General features: G+C 44.5%; 1 protein-coding gene across 5 annotated transcripts in view; it reads left to right on the top strand.

Annotated features, from left to right (window-relative positions):
* LOC143276119 (uncharacterized) overlaps positions 1-17,500 on the top strand; it is a 355,742-nt gene that overhangs the window by 181,033 nt on the left and 157,209 nt on the right. The window contains exon 1 of one of the 5 annotated variants that reach the window (XM_076580522.1): positions 704-848. The exons of the other annotated variants lie outside the window; for them this stretch is intronic. The gene's annotated coding sequence lies outside the window, so the exon portion shown is untranslated. Of the gene's footprint in view, positions 1-703; positions 849-17,500 lie in introns of those variants that run through there. 5 annotated transcript variants of the gene reach the window in all.

The following is a 17,500-nucleotide window of genomic DNA, read 5'->3' as shown; positions in this document are numbered from 1 at the left end:
TTCAGCATTACATAATTATATACATGTATAAGGTAAAACAGTTAATGTTTGCGATACCGACGTGGCTTCCTATTCTCAGTCTTTTGTTTACTTGCTTTTCATTCTTTGAGGACACGATCTTATTGTCCTTAGCATCAGACGGAACATGATATGAGCTGTTGCGCTGACAGCCACGACTCCAAATGAATGAATGAATCTTAAGGGCACTGAGTGGGTGGTGCGAGGAGTGCGTCACGACATTTTTACACACTGAAACGAGTTATCACGAGGAGAGGAAGCGATGCCTACAAGACTAGACTGAGAGCCGGTGGTTGCCTGTCTGAATGAGCGGTTGTGACCCAGGCTCTCTCACCTTGCCTGGCATCACACCAACTTGCTTGTTCTTGTCTGTGGTGGGTGGATGGATGGGTGGATGTCTTGACGTAACGCCCCTTCTCCCTCCACCCCCTGCCGCAAGTTCAGCCGCACCTCTCTCTCTCTCTCTCCCTCCCCCTCTCTCTCTCTCTCCATGCTCTCGGCGCCTACTGCGGGTTGCTTGCTTGGCTTGAGAGCGGAGGACTGCCTGTCACCCGCCTGGCCCAGACGTGTTGGACGTGCGTGTTCATCACTGCGTAGGCGTGTCATCTTTCCTTTCTAGCCCTTGGTCGTGGTGTCAGCGATTACGACAGGGGTGCTATTACTTCGTGGGGCAGTGTCCGCGGTGTTCGGTGTTCTGCGTGTTATTGGCCGTTACCTGATGTGGATGTTGGAACTGAGAAGGGCGGCCGTTAGACATACATGTGTGTGTCTGTGTGTGTTTGGTGTCGACCCGCCGCAGTCGTGCTGTTTGTTTTGTTGAGTGACACAAGGTGTGTGTTGTCTTTACTTTATTCAAGAGTGAATGGGAGGGGGGGGGGGGGGTCCACAAAAGCCTTGCTGCACGTGCTGTGTGCTGCAGAACTTCACACTTATCATGGAATGACTTGTTCCCCTTCGAACAGGTCCGCTTTGCATAATCTGCAGCTGTGGTGTTCTTTTTGGTGCTGGTGTTTTTTTGTTTTTTGTTGTTTTTTTGCGAAGAAAAGTTGTGCGGAAACTTGACTGACGTGTTTAGTGGTATTGGTCTTCTTTTCAGTTCCCCTTTTTTTTGCTTGCACATGTTGCCATCAGAAGAGATGGTTCGAGTATGTGGGCCATTGTTGAAAAAAAAAAAAAAAAAAAAATCGGTGGTGTGATTGAGGGCTATGATCATTCGTAAAAAACAACAATAGTTCTTCTGAATTTTCTGTTTTGCTGTGCATGTCTTGCAGCATTTACTCAACTGTCTAATTCCACTTATCTTGGCCTACTAAATTTTATAACTGAAAAAAAAATCGGCCAATATGACCAGGAGGGTTCAAAGACTTAGTTGTTAAAAGTCAAAGGTCATAGTGACCTTCAGACGGATTTATTCCTCTTTTCATCTATTTTACAGTGCAATTTTGCAACAACAGCAAAGACTTAAGGAAAATGAAAATTAATGATAGAAAAAAACGTTCATTGATTTATTAATTAATAACTAAAGTTGCATTTTATCTATTGCACTGTGCGTTAAAGAAGACAACGTAAAAAAAAGAAGTGGTGTTGGGGATGGGGGTGGGGGTTAAAGGGGGTCGTTGATTTGGGGGTAGTGGTTGAGAGTGTAGTGCTGAGTGCTTGTGTTGTGGGAATGCCGTGGTTCTATCTGCAGAAGAGCAGTGTTGTTGATGAGGACCGTGCATCATTTGCCTTCGCCTAATGACAGTGCATTGTTGTCTTCATACCTGCGTGCACACTGATTGATCAATACGCGGGCATGGTTACCCGTGTTTAGAGTTTGTGTGTGTTTTCATAGTCCGTCTGTCTGTCTGCCTGTCTGTCTGCCTGTCTGCCTGCCTATCTGTGTGTGTGTGTGTCTGTGTGTATGTGCGTGTGTCCATGCTGTGACGATAGAACTGGAACCCTCACATTTTTTAACGAATGTATTGAAGTCGTATTCATCAGCACTCCTCCCTTATTTCGGCTTTGTTAAGTCAGTCTGGGGAACAAAATAGCTCACGTCTTGCGCGACTACTAAGGACAGACCCAGGGATAATTTTCTGGCTTACTCTACCATTTTAGACAAAATGTGTAAATTTATACATTTCAGGAACCTTGTGACATTATTGTATTAAATTCTAGAAGAACACCATGGGTAGGAGTATTCCCATACCGTATGGATTTTTATATTGGCTTTTTTCAGTTATTATTTCTTCTTCTTCTTCTTCTTTGTGTGTAATCGAAAAAAAGTCTTCTTTCCTTTGTTTTACTTTTTTTCGGTAATAAGACACGCACTTTTGGTGAAGCGGCCCATGGACCCTGACCGCAAACTTTTCAGTGTTACAAAAAATAAATAAATCAATAAAAGTCACTCACAACCAGTAATCACCAAAGAACTATTCAGAGTGAGAAAATTCTGAGGAGGGTGCTTCGTTGAAATACTAAAATATAAATCATGCGAACTTAGAATTTTAGATTTATTAGAAAATTGACAGATTAAATTGTAATAAGCATAATTTTATTGGTCATCTGTCACTGTTGTAGTGGTCAGTGTCTTTATAAATCTCTTCCTCCCTCTCCCCCCCTCTCTCTATATATATTTATATATATATGTGTGTGTGTGTGTGTGTATTATATATATATATATATATATATATATGTATATATATATATATATAATTATGAGTATGCCTATTTTATGAATTATCTGTGAATTCCATGACTAGGATGAAGATTTGCGTGAACACAAATTTGGAGATCTTGTGAAATAACAATATAACATTTTGCTACAGCATATTGGACAGTTAATTTACGTAAACATGCGCGCATTCATGCACAAACTCACACGCATGTATATACATGCAAGCGCTGTCCTACTGAGCAGGGTGCGAACGTGACTGGATAATTTAATTTGACAATGATTTCTTTCACAGAATCCAAGCTAGCACGACAGGTTTGCAGTTTTCTGGCTTCAGGTTTCTGTGTGGGTTATTTACTCAGACAGCTGCAGATCCCGATTTTTGATAAGAAAACTTGTTTACAAGCGGGCTAGATGAAGCCGCGTTATGACTGGGAGAAGCCAGGTTCCAGACTGATTTTGATGAGAGAAGCTGGGAGAGAACGAGGGGTAGTTGAAATGTCTGTTCAGCTGATAGCTTGAAGGTTCGATTCACACTTGTCGACTGTTTTCTGCGTGCGCAGAAAGCGGTCATTTCAGAATGAATGTACTGCCCATCAGTGTGATTAGATTGACAGGGCTGACACAGTCCACACGATGCGGGTATCGTTTCAAACAAAGGTCAGAGTTGTTCCAGCACAGACGGAAGGTTGTAAAAGGGTTCGACTGTGGCAGTTACTGGTCGACAAAATGAGCGTGTTTCATTGATTGGCTGATCAAAATGAAAAGACACGTCAAATTGGGGGTTTGTGTGGAGGAAGGAAGCAGAGTTAGCCTGAAATTTAATAGATTAGATTTCAAGTCAATGTTGTTGTTTTTTTTGTTGTTGTTGTTTTTTTAAGTATCGCTTTCTTTCGATGTATTTGAAACAACCGTCTTCTGGATAATTATGCGCCAGAAATATCCTGTTTTCTGTCACTGTTTTATCTCTCTGTCTCTCTCTCTCTCTCTCTCTCTCTCTCTCTCTCTCTCTGTCACACACACACACACACACACACACACACACACACAAATAATAATAATTTAAAAAAAACAAAAACAAAAAAAACGTGTGTGTGTGTGTGGCCTTCACTTTTTGCAGAGCTTTAGACAGCAAGTGAAGAAAGTTGGGTTGTTGTTTTTTTGTTGTTTCTTTAAATCTTTAGTTAGGCTAGGTCATGTGAAAATAAAAATCGGTCTGGTCTGATGCATAGTTTTACAGGTGCATGCTGTCGCGTGCACACTTGGTGGATGGGTGTACGTCATACAATGTTCTTGGAGACTTTGCCACTCTCTCCGAATTCCGCTTCAGTACTGCTTGTTTTGGTGATGGATGGCGGGGGGTTAGAAAAGCTGACCAACCATTGTGCATTCTCATTTCCCACATGACGGTTGTACACACACATACATCTGTGCATAAAGGGGATGAAAGGAAAGTAGTACATGACATAACACATTGACAACTCAACCTCTCGGCGGCTTCCCCTTGTCGGCTCAGTTTCTATGACAACCAGGAGGGGTGGGAGCGGGGGGAGGAGGGGAGAAGAAACAATGTAGGGTCATTGGAGGCGGTGGTGCGGAATGGAGCCGGAAAGCTGACGGGGCAGTTGGGGAATGAGATGGCCATTCAAGGGGAAGAAAGGTGGGAGGCGCTGTTGACGTAACGGTTTCTCACCCCTCTCCCCCCTCCTCCGCCACTCGGGTCGGGTCACCATGTTTACGATCCCGTTTAACCGAAAACTTCAGTGCAAGTGCAGTGTGTGAGGAGGGTGTCGTGTATGCAGGAGGAGTGGAGGTTAGGAAGAGGATATATATTATATATATACATATATATATATATTATATGTATTGGTGGTGTCTAGTAATGCTTTGTACACTAAATAAAAGATGTTTAAGATATATATATATATATATATATATATATATATATATTATAATGAAAAGTAAGAGAAAAGCTGGGAAAAAATAATAGACCTGACCGACGTTAAACTCGATGATACCACATGCGTGGAAAGGAAGAGGAGGGAGAGGAGTGTGGCGAGGGAGGTGGGAGATTCCTTTGATTGCACCACACTCACAAAATTTGATTTTATCTTTATTTTAAGATTTGATCTTATGCCAAGATGTAGAGACGTTATCAGTCTGTTATTATCGAAGATGTAGAGACGTTAGTCTATTATTATGGAAGATGTAGAGACGTTATCAGTCTATTTACCACTGTAGTGATAATAGTATTATAGTATAATACTATTAGTACTACAGTAGAAAATCCGACGTGTATCTATAGACTTGAACACATTTTCATCCTTCTGCGCCCCCCTCCCCACCCTTCCCTTTTTTTCCGGATGCCCCTTTCTCATTTATCAGTTTTCTTTATTTTGATTTGAAATTATGTGTCCATATCTGGATCAGCATGGCTTGGCCGTTTATTTCCCCAGGGAAGGTTGAACCGTGAGTGCGTAGATCACGTGCCGTCATATGACATGGACAGAAAATCATTATCAACTGTCAGCGTGTGCAGGCACACAATCCACCTTCATCACTGGCGCTGTGCAAGTGCATGCATACGCGCGCATTTGCGTGTATGTGTGCGTCCCACGAAGCGATACATGTCAAGGCGGACTGACACAGTGGCATACAAACGCATGCCCGACTGGATGACGGTTCATTTCTGAATCAGAGCAGCACGTGCCGTCAGTGATTGGCTGAATGCGCTTGTCACATGTTTTGACTGCCGGCTGTTTTGGTGTTGGAAGGTGAAAGCCACTAAGATCACGACCTTGCGTTGCTTTTGCGAATCAATCATTCGTCTTCCAGAGAGAACAAGGGGGGAGGTGCATCTGTGGAAGGAGGGAGTAATAGAGAAAGACGCGTCACACCAGGCAAACCAGAGACACTTTGGAAAGTAACGTTGTTTTGTTGTGGTTGTTTTTAATGTAAAAGAAACATTCACCTTTGGTCATTATCTTACCACATGATATTAAATTACAGTCCGCAAAGATCCGTGCAATTGTAGGCCATGTCACGCACGCACGCGCGCGCGCGCGCGCACACACACACACTCACACACACACACACACACACACACACACACACACACAAGCAGACTTCATGAAGGGGCAAACAGCACTGTAGAAGAAACACACACACACACACACACACACACACACACACACACACACACAAGCAGACTTCATGAAGGGGCAAACAGCACACACACACACACACACACACACACACACACACACACACACACCAGCAGACTACATGAGGGGGCAAACAGCATAGTAGAAGAGAGACCAAATTATTTAAGTTCAACACGTTCGTTCAGAGAGAGAAAAAAAAGCATGCTTTTGATTTAGAAAACAGGTTGTCAGGTAAATGATTTAACGATGACTAATCAGTTTTGTTGGAAGTACGTTGTGCTGCACTGACCATTTACCCAAACTGACGACATATAATACAACCATTTTGGTCAAATTACTGTTCTTGCGCTTGTGTGTGTGTGTGTGGGAGGGGGAGGGGCGGGGGATTGTGGTAGCTATTATCAGGAATTCGGATACATGATGCATAATGGGTGCACTGATGAAGCACTTGAAGTGCCACTGACCTATAAACCATTGGGCACGTGCACGGCTACAGGACTGACGTCACACAGTTTTTCCCGCACGTGCAACCACACAACTGTTACGTTCACCTTCTATCAAAATGTAATTATCGGGACGCGCCCCCTCTAGTCTCCTCCTTTCCCACGCCGTACTCTCCCCCCACCCACCCCTCCCGCCCACACACACACCCTCCCCAGTGGGTCGTTAGGTCCGCTGACGTCAGCATGGGGACGGACTATAGGGGTTAACTGCAGAAAAGGAGGCTGTGTTGTGTGGCCGAGATCTGTTCTGCATTACGCCAGGATGATTGGTCGTACGTATCATTTTTATAACTAATTTATATTGTCCCCATTACTTTTTTTTTCCCTGTGCGAGATCAGGTGGTTTGATTTCAGGTGGTTTGATTTTAGAATTTTCTTTTCAAAATTTTTTTGGTATTCTGTGTTGACCCAGCACTTACTGTGTAATTTAGCTTCTTCCTCCTACCACAACCATCCTATATACCGGATTGTTTTCGTTTCTACACACACACACACACACACACACACACACACACACACACACACTCCCCCCCCCCCTCTCTCTCTCTCTCTCTTTCTCTCTCTCTCTCTCTCTGTCACCCTCTCAATCTTTGGCCGAGGATCAGATTTTAATCCGAGTGCTTCAGCCAATGTATTGTTCTGGGAAATCAATGCGTGACACGACACACGCGGGACTGTTAAAAGCACGTCCACTTGACAATCGGAAGTGAACGCTTCTCGAAAAGCAAAGAGCACTTCGCGTCCGTCCTAACTAGACAGACCGAGAAAAGGGTGGACATGTGGGTGTGAGGGCAGGGGTGCGCGGGGGGAGTCGTCCGATTCGATTTCCCACGCGAAGTTTGTAATTTACAGTGTTAAACAAAGTCACTTTTAGTGGGCAATGGGAGATTGGAAGATTATGCTGAAAATGTAGATTATTGTGTGCTGTTGAAGATAACGCTGTTAAAAGAAATCTCTGTTGTGTTATGTTATCATTTTCTTTGTCGTAAATTTAACAACTTACAAGTTCTGATCATTTAAACCCAAAGACTGCTGCTGATGGGTTTGTTCATCAATGAAGGGCTGTCACCTCACTGTGACCTTACAGGTCAGGATGTCAGTCACCATTCTTTATAGATATATCTAGACTTCTTCCTCTCGGGATGGCTTTGATTTGTCTGTGCACAAGATTCAGCGCTATATAAATATTATTATTATTATTATTATTTACTTTTTGTTCAGCAAAATCAATGGCACCATTGAAAGGTATTGACTGTACTCCAAACTCGCGCCATCACTGATCTCAGTTTACCTAGATTCAGCAGCCAAGGGGTTGATTAAAGTCTGGTTTAGAGCGTTTTTGCAATGGTCATGTTTTATTGAACACTGATTTAATCTGTGATCGTCGACGGTCAACCCGGAGCAAGCAGCCAGTGAGACGAGTTCCTCCCAGAACCGCTTGCCGTGCATGCTGACCTCCCCTTTGCTGACAGAGCAATCATTGGAGAGCTCTCTTTGCCTCCCCTTCTCGTTCAGCTTTACTGGTTTGCTTTATCGACGTGATTGACGTCGCCGGTACCGTTGGTGGGGTCAACGTGAGCCCGACAGGAAAAAAAACAACAACAACAACAAAACGATGGAATTAGGTCTCCGCTGCTCAGCTCCACTCTGACGTAATGGCTGAAGTCAACAATCAAACTCCTGAGCCTCACCTTTTTTTTGCTCCCCCCCCCTCCCCCCGGGGGGAGGTTAAACTTGTGTGGAAGGGGAGAATTGAGCGGAGAAGGGATTGTTCGCTTTGGAGTGGTTGGGTTCGTCGTGGTGCGTCGAGCATATTCATGAAGGACTGGCAGCACCCGATGACTTTCAGAGTTTGCTCCCCCTCCCCATCGACATTTCAGTCACCAATTATCAGCTCAAAACGTTCGGGGTGTCTTTGAGTCCAGCCTTTGAATCGGTGGATTTTTGGTGATGTCGTTGGAAGGACGTTACATGTCTGCCTGAGTGTGTATGTGTGTGTGCCTGAAATATGATTGAATGACACAGGAAACGAATGATGAGCACCCAACGGCCGCCGTCAGTCGGCTCCACCCATGCAGACAGCCTGTTGCGCAAATGACCCTGAGTTTGTAAAGCGCTTAGACTTAGAGCTTGGTCTCCGACGGAGGATACCCATATCATTCATTCATTCATCAGAGTGACGTCCACAGCCAGAGGGGGCGCTGGCTCTGCGACTATAATAATTGTCACTAGACAGGTGACTAGATGTTAGAATTTGTCATAGTGCGAATGTTGAAATGGAAGTACATATGAATGCTGCCGAAGCTGGATCCCCTCCAGTGCGTGGCCTCCTGGCGACCTGAGGGCTGATGTTATATTGATACCAGCGAATCTTGATGAAAATTGTTGCTGTGATAAGAGATAAGTGACCAGCAATACAGGTCCTCCCCGTGTTCACAAAGGAGAATAGAAAATGCTCGCTTTTCATTTATATCCCGTGAACTGGGAAAGAAAGTCCCATGTTCTCTTATTTTGGGATTGCAAATGACCAGGGTGTTTACTGTCTGAAAGTCTGCTACTCGGTCAGCTGTTAGAATTTGCTGTGGAATGGAAGTAGGGTATAGAAAGGAAATTGATAGAATGGATGAGCGGAAAATTTCCTCTGTTGTTGTTTCAGTTATGTCTTAAAGTTGATTTTGTAGCTCGCTCCCGCGGGGGGATAGGATGAGGGGGATTTTTTGGGGGGGGGGGGGGGGGGGGGCACCTTTCCTACAGCTTGGCATAGCGTCCCCATGTGTGTGTGTGTGTGTGTTGCAAACCTAATTTTGCATGAGTTTGGGAAAATAATTGACACTTAGATGAAATGTGGTTTCGTGTGAGTTGTTTTCCACAGCCACAAACAATTTTGTTTTCTTTTACTCTGCTTTGTCTTGAAAGCATTAAATCTTATGCAAGATGCAGAGACGTTATCAGTCCTTTTTTTATGACATAGCTAGCAGAAAATCCGGCATTGTTGTGAAAAATTTCCATTTGCAAACCCCATTTCCTTTTGTCACCAGCGACTGTTTCAAATCTGCTCCGTTTAAGATCAGACTGTCTGCAACACTTTTGTGTGTGTGCGTGCTTGTACATGTGTTTGTGCGAGTGTGCGTGCGTTTGTGTGCCTGCGTGTGTGTACGTGTGTGCGAGGGAGAGATTGCTGATAAATGCGTGGTCACCAGTGTCGCATTTCAGATGATGTCTGATTGTTTGGAGAACTGGCAGACCATGTGATTGGGTTTTGTGTGATTGAGGCAGCAGGATGACCTTACATTGTTAGCCTGCAACCCAACTCCATACCGTCCCCGGTCCCAAGCCTTACAACGTAATCGTTTTTACGTGCACGTGTACGTACAGATTATGAATACATACACACACACACACACACACACACACACACACACACACACACACACACACACACACACACACACACACAGAGAGAGAGAGAGAGAGAGAGAGAGAGAGAGAGAGAGAGAGAGAGAGAGGAAAAGATAAAGGGGGTAGAATTCGTCATTCAGTGATTGTTTCTCACCCATCGACTGATGAAGTGGGGGGATTTAGTGCGAGCAGAACCCCAGGACAAGTTCCGGGCAGTGTTTGATTCGGCAGGGTTCTGGGATTTATAGAGGAGTTTCCATTTCATTCATTGCTGATAGGCACAAACGAGAACCAAGGGAGACAACCCGATGGCTGGAGGTAGTGTAGTTTCCATCAAGTTTAACGCAGTATCGCTACTGTATGATCTGAATGCAATGTTAGCTCGACGCATTACAGCTAATCTGTAACACCTTGACGGCGTGTAGATATTATAGCTGCACGCAGCAGGCACAGTAGCTGGTTTCACAGACCATGAAACGAATATCTAGAAGCAGTTTGCTTGACTTGTTTGCCACTGTGTGGTTTAGTGCTTACCGCCGTTGTTAGATTCACTAACCTATGAACCTTTATTCAGAAAACACTGTTGCTGGATGCAGAAAGCACTGTAGCTTTGTCAGAAAACACTATTGCTGAATGCAGTAATTACTGTAGCTTTATTCAGAAAGCACTATTGCTGGATTCACTAACCACTAGCTTTATTCAGAAAACACAATGCTGGATGCAGTAACAACTGTAGCTTTATTCAAAAAATACTTTCTGGATGCAGTAAGCACTGTGGCTTTGTTCAGAAAACACCTGCTGGATTCACTAAGAACTGTATCTCAATTCGCAAACCGGTATTGTTGGATTTGATATATTCACTGTAGCATTATTTAGAAACTGCCACTGCTGTATCCAGTAACCACTGTGGTTTTATTCACATAAACCACTGTTGTTGTAGTCACTAAACACTGAAGCATTATTCAGAAAACACTATCTCTGACTGCAGTAACCATTGTAGAGCCCTGCACAGAAACCGCCATTGCTGGATTCAGTAACCACTTAGATTAAGCTGGATTCAGTTTATAAACACTATTGCTGGAGAAGGCAACCGCTAGAGATAGACTGTATAACCTCTTTAACTCGATTCATTAATCACGGTATCTGGATTCAGAAAGCAATACATCTTGACTACCATGTCTGGACGTTTCCTGTTCCGCCCGCCCCCCTCACCCCGGCCCCCCAACCCCTCCCCCCTCCCATTCTCTCTCTCTCTCTCTCTCTCTCTCTCTCTCTCTCTCTCTCTCTCTCTCTCTCTCTCTCCGTTTGTTCGTCTGTTTTTCTTCCCAGAAGTACACACGAAGGCATACACACGCGCACGTAAACGCACGCACACACGCTCTGTCTGTGTGTGTGTCTGTCTGTCTCTCTCCCTCTCTCTCCTCTCTCTCTCTCTCTCTCTCTCTCTCTCTGCGGGGCCCCGACTCTGACTGTTGAAAAGTCTGTATCGATCCCCAGCTCAGCGATCTAGCGGAGCAATTTCTCTGGAGACGAGCTTTCTTTGGTTATGGGGTTCACCCACCCTCAGCACGTTCACACCCACCTCCACCACCACCGCTACTACTACTACCCCCACTCCTCCCCTCACTTTCCCCTTCCCTCGGTCCCCCAACCTCTCTTCCTTTGTTCAGGTCCTTCGTATAAAGCAGCTTTCAAAAAGTGTCTTCTTTTTAAGAAAATCGAAGTGTTTGATCCGTTCGCCAGGCCTTCGATTTGGCTTGCGCGGTAGCGCATGTATCGTAATGAAATAATGAGAATTGGGGTGGAAGGGTAGTATTTCCATCTTTTCTGGCTTCCTGATATATATGATGCAGAATGGTTTGGTGGTGGTGGTGGTGGTGGTTGTGTACATGTGTGTGTGTGTGTGTGTGTGTTATGAGTCAATTGTTAACATCCAACCCACTCCCTCTATCCTTTTCCCTCACACACACACACACAAACACACACACACACACACACACACACACACACACACACACACACACACACACACACATACTAACTCTCTCTCTCTCTCTCTCTCTCTCTCTCTCTCTCTCTCTCTCTCTCTCTCTCCCTCTCTCTCTCAAATGCACGTGTGATGTAAAATAGAGGAGGCGTGAACGGGTCGGGGTGCGGAAATATATCCCTCTCTCATCGAAGGCTGGGCGGTCAGAGAAATGAGAGAGAATTGTTCGCGCGTGCGTACAAACTTAATTTAAAAGGGCCACAGGGCACAAAACCCTATTTGTCTTCTTCTTTTCTTTCTTCTCCTTTTCAGCCACTTCCACCATCTTCCTCCTTATCTTCCACTTTCATCTCCTCCTATTCTTCTTCTTCTTGTTCTCCACCTCCTCCTCTTCCTCGCCCTCTTCCTTTTCAACCTCATGCTCTTCCCTCCTCCTCTTCTTCTTCTGGTGATGAAGGTAATGATGTTAGATGGATAGAGTAATTTACATGCCTTTATATGAAAAGAAGAAAGAGGATGGTCCGTTGTTTACCGCCAGGGTCATGAAGTTTAGTATACGGATTGTCGATTGCGAAATCTACTCTCATCCATACATTTTCCAGAACCATTTTACCCGATACCTCTAGTGGTATGGGGTTTCTGGGTGACCTGAAAGTCCTGTGTGGTTGGAACGGTTTAACTTTAACATTTGAGAAACAGTTGACCAGAACAACAGCAAAGAACGTTACCACTGGATGTCCAGAGGGACACCGTCACTCACGGGATGTTATGTTCTCAGCTCCCCTATTGTCAGAAAGGCTGCCAGTGAATGGTAATTCAGAGAAAAGTGTTACCTTAAATTAGGAGGATGTATCGTGCACAAAAAAAGCAATGAACAATCAGCGTAGCCCTCTTCCCAATCTGGAAATAGCAGCCCTGCGTCCCCAAACAGATTTAAGACTGGTGGAGTGGTAGTCTGTTACAGATTGCGCACCCGCCTCGAGCGCGAAAAGACCAGTTCCATTATTCCAATCACGTTTGTGTTTGGATCTGATTTCTTTCTCCCTAGAGCCTGAAATGGTGACCTGGGTAGAACTACGTCTTTCGAAGCGACAACACACAGTGTGTGTGTATCATTGTTGCACGCAACGAACACTTCTGCGTCTCAAGTTGAATGAATGGAAATCCAGTTTGCAACTTGCACGTAATACTAATAGACAAAAAAGAAATCGCTACAATAGAAGAGCTTTCCTTGGTGAAATTATGTTGAAGATTTATATATATATTTTTGAGTATATGCCCCCCAAAGTGGTTTTGCACCTTGGCGATGCTGCCTCCAAATGAAGACCAGGTTGTTGTTTTTTTGTTTTTTAAAGAAAAGAAAAAAAAATAACGATAGGAAGAAGAATGTGTTAAAAAAATTGAATTGAAAAAAAAAAGTCGCTTCTTCTTTCGTTGCATGGGTGCACCAAAGTCACAACTTGACAAAGTGAGAGCTGAAGGGTATAACATTCCTGATAATAGCCATTACAATGACCGGAACTGTTCTCTTTACATTTCTCCGTCTTTGTGTCTCATTCCCCTTATCTCTCTTTCTCTTTCAGGCTCTCTCTCACCTATGCTGTCGCTATTCCACCAAGCTTGGTGCGCTACCCCCACCCCCACCCACCCCTCTTTGTCTCTTCTTCGTTCTCTTTTTCCCCATCCTCCGCTCTCACCACACAGGGAGAAGAAAGACCCCAGATGCACGTGCACGTATAAATGGCTTTCCCAGCTTCTGTCCCACCTCTGGCCCGGATGGACCAATCAATGGGGGGCCGTCATTGGACACTACCACTCCGACTTGTCCTTGTCGTCACCGTGCCACTAAACAATGATGCTTAGGGACTGCCAGGGTCCAAGGAAGGTAAAAGGCGAGTACATTACCTTGGAGGCAGGGCATAAACCTAGCTCTCTGGTACAGAGAGACAGAGAAGGGGGCGGAACAGAGAAAAGGAAAGAGTTAGTGTCTGTGTTTTACTATACTCTCCATTCGTGCCCCGCAATTTCCATTACACTCTGTGTGTGTGTGTGTGTGTGTAATTATATATCTATACCTATCTAACCATCTCTCTCTCTCTCTCTCTCTCTCTCTCTCTCTATATATATATATATATATATACTGCTAATGTCTTCGGGTGTTTGTTTTTTTCTTCTTCTTCTTCTTCTTCTTCTTTTTTAATGTATCGAATATGTGGATTTTTATTTACTGAATTACTACTTTTTTTTTTTTTTTTTTTTTTTTTTTTTTTTTTTAGTAATGTGGTACTAGGTATTGAAAAGTTTTTCACACACACACACACACACACACACACACACACACACACAGAGGAATAAAGCTTTCTTGGCAGTGGAAAGCGTTAAAACCGCTTCTTCAGTTTGATGACTTGTGTACATGGAAAGGGGAGGGGGGAGAGGGTAGGAGCGTAGTGGGTGGACGTAGCGAGGGGTCAGGACCTGTGGGATGGAGCATGATCGGTGGGGTGATTGTGGGGCTTGTCCTGATCCCCATCGTGGCCATTGCCATTAGGACCTCATCGGGAGACGTGCGTGTTGTGATCCCGTGGTAAGTCGTCCTGAAGAGGAAATTGCGGTTTCCTCGGTTATCTCTTCTCAGTATTGAGTACAGAGACGCATATGAATACAAAGTATACACGTTGTTATGAATGTATGAATTTATTCCCCTCTCTGTTTCTGTCGTGCATGCATACACACACACACACACACACACACACACACACACACACACACACACACACACAGAGGGAACGATGGAGGGGGCAGAGAGAGAGAGAGCGAGTCATTTGTTTTCCTCTGTGTCGTTGGAGCTATTTTTCGTCAAGCCTGTTTTATAACTCTTTCCTTTTCTTGCTTCCTTTTGAGAAAGAAAAGTTTCTGATGTCAAGCTGGAAACTTATCTTGTTAAGTATAGATGTCTTTCGTTCTTTCTTTCCTTTTGTTTAAATTTGATTTCTTTTTTTTCTGTTTTTTTTTCTTCGGAGGAGGGAATCCTGTTTGTCTTCTGTGTTGTTTTGTTTCTGCATTTCTTTCATTTATGTGCACGATGATTCGCTCTTGAAATCGCATGGGAGACTAGTTCTTTTTCAGAAAACATTTCCCGAACTCTGGGTTTTTTTTGTTTTGTTTGTTTGTTTTTTTAACATACCCACCCTCCTCCTTCCTCTTTCTCTTGGTCTTCTTCTTCCTCTTCTTTTTTTTTTCAGAAAAAGTGCTTTTTTCAACCCTTTTTCGTGATTTAGGGTTTGCGGTTCTTTATGTGCCGCTGTGAAAACGATTTCTTTCTTTGTTTTCTTACTTCCATTCATCTGTCCCAAATTTCCATTTTTATTCGTTTATGATTTGTTTTTGTTTTTTGCCCTCTCACTCCGCGTGCGTGCGCGCATGTGTGTGTGTGTGTGTGTGTGTGTGTCCAAGTAATTGTTCACAGATGTAACATGTAACAGTGGAGACACAAACAGTCCAGAAAACCTTTTCTTCCCACCTTCCATCTTTCGTTTTCTCTGTTGTTGTTTTTTGGTGGTTGTTTTTTTGTTTGTTTTATTTTTCGTCGTGTTCATTTAACTTTATTTTCTCATTGTTTTTTTTGTTTGTTTGTTTGTTTCTCTGTTGTTTTGTTTTTGTTTTTACTTCAAGGTGGGCGTTATCACGTTCATTTTCTGATGTTTCACGGGACAGGAACTGGGTGTTGTTGATAAAAACAAGGTGTTGTGTGCGGAGTGTCGGACTGACTTTCTGTCTGTCAGAGCCTGGTATACCTGTAGTGCACATGTATGCAGGATGAAAAGGCCTTACACAGCAGCTATGGACCTTTTGCCAAAGCCTCATGTGCGATGAATCAAGTCTTCCTCCTCCCTCACTTCTCTGTCTGTCCTTCACTCTCCCTGTGTGTGTATTTGTGTGTGTGTGTGTGTGTGTGATTGTCTGTCTGTCTGTCTTTATTCCCTCTGCCTTGAGCTACTCTCTTTACACAGGTCTGCTTCACTCCCATGCTGTACTTCTCTGTCTGTCTGACTCTGTGTATGTGTGTTTTGTGTTTTGCTCTGCCTCTCCCCCTCCCCCTCCCCCCCCTCTCCTCTCTCTCTCCCTCCCTCCCTCCCTCCATCACTCTCTCTATATATCCCTCTCTCTCCCCCCACCCAACCCCCTCTCTCCACTCCTCCTTTCAGGTCCGCCCCATCCAGTTCAGGTCCCTCTCCTTCCTGAGCCCGGAATCTTCCCTCCGGTCCGGTCCCTTCCCCCTTTTCCCCTTCCGTGTCCTGTCTGGAGCCCCATTGATTGCACATGTCGACGTGCACGTGTACAGCAGGTTTCCGGCGTCGGTATTTCCTTTCCCTGCTCATGACACGGGTGGAGAAGGGAGGTGCTGGGATGTCTCTCTCTCTCTCTCTCTCTCTCGGTCTCTCTCGGTAGCTTCCCTTGCTTGGCAGCCAGCAAGACGCTCCGAACTCCAGCACAGTAAATTATTTCAGTTTTTGTGAAGATTTTGCCCAACATGCCTGTTGAAGGACTCCCATCGACACTGGAAAGCAAGCTAAATGTTATGCTGCAGGACATGAGGCTGTCCTCTTTTAAAATCGAAGGCAGAGGTGATCAAACTGTCGTCGTACTCAGAATGACAAGTACCGGTCGGCCCCCTGTTGCACAAGCTGAAGACTACAGTGCTGCTGTGTACCGCCGAAAGTGTCCATCACAGATCAACAGAGACAAGCGGAGAGCCGAAGAATACAGACTGAACCAGGAGAAAAAGGCAAGTGGACGTGAATCGTCTCCTTCTGGTTTATTTTTGCCAACCCCTCCCAGTCTTTTCTATGCCGCTGACAACACTGACACGCTGACATCATTTCATGCCGACATGTCTGTGTACGACCACCACCACCCTCCCTCTGCACCCCCCATGTCATCGAACGACGCACGGCGTGACGACCAGCACATCGACATGGCACACGGCGACACAAATTCACGTGCAGTAACAATCCTCCACGATGAAGAAACTGGTGCAGACACACATTGCGGTGCAGAAATGTGTGAGCTGGACGAAATTGCCACGACTCTCACGCCCCAAAACACGAACATCATTGACCCAGATGTGGACAGTTCTCAACATGACAGTGAACTTTCTGAACAGAAGCATGTTGATGTTCCGCCAGATGTCTGCCGACAGATCATGTCTTGTCTCGAGGAGTCGGCAAAGAAAATGGACAGTTTATTTAATACGTTCAAAGACACAAATCCAAATGTTTGCAAAAGTGCTAGAAATGGAAATCCTGATCTCGATATATCATGATCAGTTTCGTTGTGTGATTCCTTTTCACTTGCCGACCTATTTGAAAACAAAGATTGTGATTATACAGACTTTGTATAATACTAATTATAATTAATCGCATGACGTGGATTCCATGTTGTGATCAAGTGTACAGCGCGTCACTTCTCATATTTCGTTACGTTTCTGACATGTACACCCCCTTCCCCACCCTGCCCCCTTGTGAATGGGCAAAGCGAGCCTGACCACAATAAATCATTCGTTCGTTCGTTCGTTCTCTCTCTCTCTCTCTCTCTCTCTCTCTCTCTCTCTCTCTCTCTCTCTCTCTCTCTCTCATATATATATATATATATATATATATATGTGTGTGTGTGTGTGTGTGTGTTTGTGTGTGTGAAACTCTGTGAGTGAGAGACTTACAATGGCATGTGCGGTAAAAAGAAGTCGAACTGTGGATTCTGTGCTGTCTCGTTT

The sequence above is a fragment of the Babylonia areolata genome, chromosome 31 (genome assembly GCF_041734735.1).
Source record: "Babylonia areolata isolate BAREFJ2019XMU chromosome 31, ASM4173473v1, whole genome shotgun sequence".
Taxonomy (NCBI): Eukaryota; Metazoa; Mollusca; class Gastropoda; order Neogastropoda; family Buccinidae; genus Babylonia; species Babylonia areolata.
Note: the sequence above shows the minus strand (reverse complement) of the source record. Positions and strands in the feature narration are given on the sequence as shown.